The sequence below is a fragment of the Triticum dicoccoides genome, chromosome 6A, assembly GCF_002162155.2.
Source record: "Triticum dicoccoides isolate Atlit2015 ecotype Zavitan chromosome 6A, WEW_v2.0, whole genome shotgun sequence".
Lineage (NCBI taxonomy): Eukaryota > Viridiplantae > Streptophyta > Magnoliopsida > Poales > Poaceae > Triticum > Triticum dicoccoides.
Window position 1 is genome coordinate 621,529,029 of NC_041390.1, and position 7,459 is coordinate 621,536,487.

General features: G+C 43.9%; 1 long non-coding RNA gene across 1 annotated transcript; it reads right to left on the minus strand.

The window, feature by feature from the left end:
• Positions 1–605: 605 nt before the first annotated feature.
• LOC119318585 lies at positions 606–3,694 on the minus strand. Its single transcript, XR_005154167.1, has 4 exons — positions 3,420–3,694; positions 3,067–3,206; positions 1,680–1,938; positions 606–882 (listed from the first exon to the last, which is right to left on the minus strand). It is a non-coding gene; the product is annotated as an uncharacterized LOC119318585 (long non-coding RNA).
• Between the last annotated feature and the right edge of the window lie 3,765 nt (positions 3,695–7,459).

The window sequence follows — 7,459 nt, forward strand, 5'->3', positions numbered from 1 at the left end:
AGATCTTTATCGGTCAGACCGCATAACAACATACGTTGTTCCCTTTGTCATCGGTATGTTACTTGCCCGAGATTCGATCGTCGGTATCCAATACCTAGTTCAATCTCATTACCGGCAAGTCTCTTTACTCGTTCCGTAATACATCACCTCACAACTAACTTATTAGTTGCAGTGCTTGCAAGGCTTATGTGATGTGCATTACCGAGAGGGCCCAGAGATACCTCTCCGACAATCGGAGTGACAAATCCTAATCTCGAAATACGTCAACCCAACATCTACCTTTGGAGACACCTGTAGAGCACCTTTATAATCACCCATTTACGTTGTGATGTTTGGTAGCACACAAAGTGTTCCTCCAGCAAACGGGAGTTGCATAATCTCATAGTCATAGGAACATGTATAAGTCATGACACTACAAGAAATCTGTTAATACATGACGGTCATCATACGTCACAGACCAACAGAAAACTGTCATGGGTGCCCACCCATGACGCAAAATATAAATTTAGTTCAGCCCATTAGCCTATTTAATTCGGCCTAATTTTCACCAAGTACATTTTTAAGCATAATGCATTACAGAAATCATAATGCAAACTTTGGCCCAAGACAAAAGTATTTCCAAAGTTTCATTCAACCATCGAGAGGTATCTACAACATAGTAGTTTACAAAAACCTCCATAAAATGGTAATTTTACAACATAGCTTAACAAAGTATCACTGAAAAAAATTAAGAAATAGTAGAATCCAGTTCACACAAACTATGCATTTAAACTATTGAAGTAGTTATTCATGTTCTTGCCGTCGACACTCCTGATGGACGCTATCTATCACGTCATGCAGATTGTGATGGGCAGCACCAAGTAGCCCGCTATGCAATCATACCTAGCATATTTACAAGACCGTTAGATATTTGTAGATATGAATAGATAGATGTAAGAGAAGTGCAACAAATTTAAAAAATAAATCACATGTTGTCCAAAATTCTTAGATCTTACACTAGCATAGTATTTGCTACATATAAGTATCATGTAGATCTGTATTAATTAACACAACCAAGTTATGAGTAAACAATGAAATGATAAGTACTTTGCATATCGTCCAAACAAGAAACAGAAAAACACTTGTCTCACAAAGGGGGACAATACATAATGCAGTGCACAAGATTCATTCAATTGTCATATGTCCAATGCTCCCTGATGATATGTTATGAAGATACAAGAAGGGATAGTTATGCGTTGAGAAGACAAACAGCGACAAACAGCTACATACATCTACAGTTGTCTAGTTGTACGATATTTTTCTAGTGCAGTGAGTAGGAATGGATCAACTTTTCAATACTTATTGAATGGCGCCTTTGGGTACCACCGATTTTCATAAATTAGGTTAAGCAACTACAGAATCTACCCTGTTAGAGCATTAAGAAAGCATATATGCCCTAAAGAACAATGTCCACATCTTGTTGAGACTTGATAGTTGAAACTTAGAACAAAAAAAGATATAGTAAAAATAAAATCAAAAGGCTATGAAGGACACAGCAATTGACCTATCTAAGAATGTTGACATTTTGCCCATACATTTCTCTTGCAGCCACAAGAGATCATCAACAGTTAAGTATACAGCTGAAGAATTTGTATTCGACTGGAACGATAATAAAGCAATAAGTGGAGATGCAAAATTACCAGCAGTGGTGAGGTGATACGTTTCTCACAGCCAGGACAACACCATCCTTAGTCTTCAAGGCGCTAGTAGTGGAACCAAACTACAATCCATAGCAGAAAGATCAACATCATAAACGTGGCTTACATGTAGCGAGGGGCGCACAAATCTCAGCACCAAAATCTAAAGGTCTGCAGTCCCATCCTAATTGTCCAACATCAGGCTCCACAAATCTGGGTGTTGAGAAAACTGTATATCAACCTGGGTGTCCATGAGATAGACCTGGGCAAAGCAACTGACAAAAATTAGTATACTGTTAAACCAAAACTTTTGACAGAGAATTATTATTGACACAAAGAAGAATTTCATTGGAGGCCAAAGTGCAATGAAAACACCAATATTGTTATTTGCTGCAAACAAAAATCAAAATTTTTGAAGCTGCAGATTATTACACTATCTCATTATCTTTGTGTGCCTCTAAATCTCCAAAGCTGCAGATTGCTACACTTTCATTATTTCATTTTAGAGCCTCAATCATGTTGAGTGTATTAGCTTATTCAGTGGTGAATCTTGTGCCTCCCCCTCCAGGTCAGGGAGCAGCTTATTCGGTGGTAAAATTGTGTGCCTCTCCCCCTCCCTCTCAGCTTTTGTAGATGGAAGGAAGTTACTTCTAAAGCTTGCTGTGGTATGTCGAATTGCATAAATTTCAAACAAGACCATATACCAACATATATTGCGAAAATGTGACTTGAATGTCACACGCACACACCAAAAAACGTCCAGCATTAATTCAGATAGGAACATGTACAGATATATGCAGGAAAACAAATTCATTATTACCGATCAGTATTAAGCGAGGCATTGTCAGAACTAAGAAATACTACCTCAGTTTAGCCTACAAAAACACATTATATTTTGAAATGGAGGTAGTATATCTGAACTTATCAGAACCTTAACAATACACTAAAGCCGAAGGAGATTTTTTTACCGAATGTAAGCATTGATATTTGATCCTAATAGCAACAAAGATGAGTACATCTAACTTAGACAAGTTCTGCTGCAAATAAAAATGCACACTGGTATACTGTATCAAACAGCCACTTCTTAGTGAAGAACATACACACCGTCAATTATTAGTTTGCAACTATGCCAGGGAGTAAAGTGGTAAATAATATTAAAAAATATAGAGAAATGCCAGATTTATAACAACAGAAAGGAGAAGAACACTAATATGCTTTATTCATCACTGGCATGGTCTAATTTTTTGTTAGGGACTGAACGTGAACTACCACACAACTTGTCTTCTTCTGCAGACATATCTTTTAGGAAGATATGTTTTATTTTAGTGTTTTTAAACCATATATACGACAAATACAAATAAAAAATTTGTATCAATAAGAAAACACTTACACAAATTCAGGATTTTCTACAGTTCTTGGCTGCTTGCCTTCACTTCCGAAGTGCCGATGGCGCTGCTTGTGCTAGCCAAGAGGGATGGTCGTGGTGGTTCAGATGGTGGACTTCCCTGGATGTTAGGTGCGTGTGTGCACCTGCAAGATGAAGGAAATCAATCACGCAAGCACGCAGCCCATCACCTAGCAACCACGTATGTACTCCGGAAACAACAAGCACGCATGTACTACGGCAGCAGCAAGCACACATGTAGTAAGTCAGTAGGAAGCAAGCGCCCAGCGAACAAGACGACCACGACAAGCAGCAGCACGAGAGGACCTGGAGGTGAGCAGTGGTTGGGACGAAGTTACCTTGCTGGCAAGTGGCAACGGGCGGCAGCGACAAAGCGACTCCACGCAGCGGCAAGGCAATTCCATGCGGCGGCGGCATGCTCATGCGGTCACCATCGATCCAATCTGCTTGCTCTAAAAAAATCAGCATCGAGGAGAAGGGAGAGAGGAGCGAATCTAGGTGGGGATAGAGGAGGGAGAGAGGAGCGAATCTAGGTGGGGATCAAGGAGGAGCGAGAGAGGAGCCGGTCTAGGAGGAGTGACAAGACGAGGGGGTGGCGGCGGAGGGGGAGAGAGATTGGGGAAGAAGTGTCTTAGGGTTAGGTTTTATATACGAGGATGGGTTTGGGCGGGCTTTTGTGGGCTTGCGGGCTGTATTAGGTCACCCGTGACAGTTTTTGAATTTGTCATGAGAAATCCGTCATGTATTAACAGATTTCTTGTAGTGTAAAGAAAGCAATAGCAACATACTAAACGATCGGGTGCTAAGCTAATGGAATGGGTCATGTCAATCAGATCATTCACCAAATGATGTGATCCCGTTTAATCAAATAACAACTCTTTGTTTATGGTTAGGAAACATAACCATCTTTGATTAACGAGCTAGTCAAGTAGAGGCATACTAGTGACACTCTGTTTGTCTATGTATTCACACATGTATTATGTTTCCGGTTAATACAATTCTAGCATGAATAATAAACATTTATCATGATATAAGGAAATAAATAATAACTTTATTATTGCCTCTAGGGCATATTTCCTTCAGCTACCACCGCGGCTCCACACCCACCACATCGCCGAGAAGCCCAAAGCCCACCTAACTCCCCAAAACGGCGCCTTCAGGAAGGACGCGACGCCAAGGGTGCCGCCGCCGCCCAACAGAGTTGTGGTTTTCACCTAGGAGACTAGAGGGAAAGGGGGATGGTGGATCTGACCTGAACGACGCCTCCAAGGAGGGGAACGTCACCCTCGAGCGTCGTCACCGCCAAAACCGGCAAGGCCGCCTTGGGATTTCTCCCGGGATTCGAATCCCCACCTCCCTTATCCCAACGACGCTAGATCCGGCGGCTTGCAAAGAAGCAGGCCGGATCCGGCCGGGGCGGAGCTCGTCGAACAGGGGAGGCAGGGGCAACCAGATCTGGCACTGCCGACAGCCATAGCGGTCGCAGCACCAAGGCACACGTCCTCTGGTTCACCCGCCGTTCACACGGCCAGGATCACCGGCCCACGCCCGCACCACCGCCTGCCGCAGGGCCGCTGACGCCTCTCCGACTAGGGCCGCCGCCCCGAAGACCGTGACCCCCACAGAAGAGGCAGGGCAGCCAAGGCCCTACCGCCACCTTCCTCGGTGGTGCCCCTGGCTTACCCGACGGCGGCCTCAGGCGGTGGCGAGGGAGGAAGGGAGTGGAAAGGGGGGAGGCGGCGGAGCTAGGGTTTGGACCCCCGAGTCGCGCTAACCTTCTCTGTTTCACTGATTCATTCTAATAAACTCTGCTTCAGTTCTGAAACTGTCATAATCCAAGTCGTGTGATGATCCATTCATTTCAAGTTAAAGTTGCACAAACTTCCAGCCTTGTGTACACATAGATCTTAAGCCAAGCACACAAGCAATTCACCTAATCAAATCTCAAGACTAAGTTTGGTGTCAAAGCCGATAATGCACATCATCGGTGACTAGTTCTTTCGAAGCTCTGTGTTCGCACACGAACACGTCACCGTATACCTCAAACGCCGAGGGTGATGCACCGCAGCTCACGTCGAAGGAGACCCGTCCGGAAGCGTGGTACACAAGCAATCCGGCGGGTGCTTTTGAGGACCCGAAACTCCACGCGCCCGGGAGGGACCCCGTCTGGACACACGGCGGCTATGGGCTGCCCTAGGTCGGTTCGCCCGCCCCTAGGGCCTCGTGAATCGCCGCCCTACAAATGAAGAACGATGAAGAAGAAGAATAAGGGAGAGGATAAAAGTAAAAGTGGTAGATGATTTGATCGATTGTGTGTTGTTCAATCGGCCGTCACCTCTTATCTATTTATGAGGCGGCTGGACTTCCCGTACAAGAAAAGGACTAAAAATTCCGTTTAAAACATCAAAAACCCTAACCTAACTCGGACAAGAATCTTTGGCCACACTAGTAGAAAAAGGGTCAAACGTGAAGCACATTAGTGCCGGTTTGAATTAGAGCCGGCACTAATGTGTACATTAGTGCCGGTTCGTGGCGGCGATCAATAGTACCGGTTCGTGGCGAACCTTTAGTACCGGTTCATGCCACGAACCGGTACTAAAGAGGCTGTGTCAGCCTGCGGTCAGGCTATGGCCCCACCATCACCATTTAGTGCCGGTTCGTACCACGAACCGGTACTAATGAGGTTATGGCAAGCTATTTTTAGTCCCACCTCGCCAAGAGAGAGGCAGTATGAGCGGTTTATAAGCCGTGAGTGCACAGACAATGACGAAGAGTTGCAATGCTCACCTACATGTTGATTAGCTTCAAGCCTTGCGGAATAGCATAGATTGCACTAAGCTATGTGCAGTGCAGTCTACACTATTCCGAATGGCTTGAAGCAAATTAACCAGCATTGCACTTCTTTTTTATTTTTAATAACTTATTTAAACTCCGGACTTCTTTTGTGTTCAGTATGCAGCATTTAAAGCGACGTCATCAATTTCCAACATGTTCTGACATCATTTGTTGTTTTTCGGTCATTTACCTAATTGTTTAGAGAGCTAAATGACCGTGAAATTGAAAATCACTACAAAATGAATCCTGAAAATGTTGAAACTTGGCATGATATCATCATATCACCCGCATAGCATGCGCGAAAGAGTAAAGAGGGTCACGGCAAAAACTGGACGCACTTCGTGTACAAACTGGACAAACTCTTTCCGAGTATCAGGGTTTCAGAGTCCGGAGTGGGTACTAATGTGAAACTCTTTGCTTGGTTTTGTTAGGGTGGTCCCTAGGAAGTCCCAAAACAATGGCATGAACTACCTCTACACAAGATTCCCTCATGTTCGTCGGTTATGGTACTTTCAGCCTATAAGTACTTAGACTCAGAGTGAGGAATCGATGCCGGTGAAGACCCTACACAAGGAGTGAGTGAATATTTGGCATGTACCACCCTAAGAGCACTTTTAAACACATGGTATGCCAACTCCTAGTTTTTCGTGCCATCCCGATGCTCCGGAGCCCCTCTATGGTGAAACCCTAGCCCCTCTACAACTTTCACCGAAGCCCAGAGTGGGTACTAATGTGCATCCCACCAATCAGGAAGAATCACACGGATCGTGTGTTTCTTTCTAGCTCTTGCGAGTCGTTGGATCAAGGGTGTGTTTCTTCCTAGCTCATGTGAGTCGTTGGATCGAAACTACCACAATCACTTTGTGAGCCAGACGACCCTATATATAGCCCACCTCTCGCCTTCCCTGCATAAGTCTTTCAGTTCATCGACTACATACATCTACCAGTTCATCGACTGCATACATCTACTAGTTCATCGACTGAATACAAATCATTCGGATTCGCCATCATACGTCCAACCCTGCATTTGATATGCATATATATGCATCACGAGCCACGGTTGGGCTGTATGATGGCGATACCGATTAGTTTGTTCTAGATCCGACATAAAAGGTTTGATACAACTTCTTTTTTGTGACATAAGAGCTATCTCTCCTCCTACCTATTTTAGTTACACAACTACCTATTTGTGCCAAATCTTCACTTTTGCTGTTGCTCTTGCATCATAAGCATCCATGTTAACTGGACTTACAAGTAATGCAATTTAACCAAACTATCTTGTGATCTTCGTCAAGAGAGAGGCAGTATGAGCGGTTTATAAGCCGTGAGTATGCAGCATTTAAAGCGACGTCATCAATTTCCAACATGTTCTGACATCATTTGTTATTTTTCGGTCATTTACCTAATTGTTTAGAGAGCTAAATGACCGTGAAATTGAAAGTCACTACAAAATGAATCCTGAAAATGTTGAAACTTGGCATGGTATCATCATATCACCCGCATAGCATGCGCGAAAGAGTAGAGAGGGTCACGGCAAAAACTG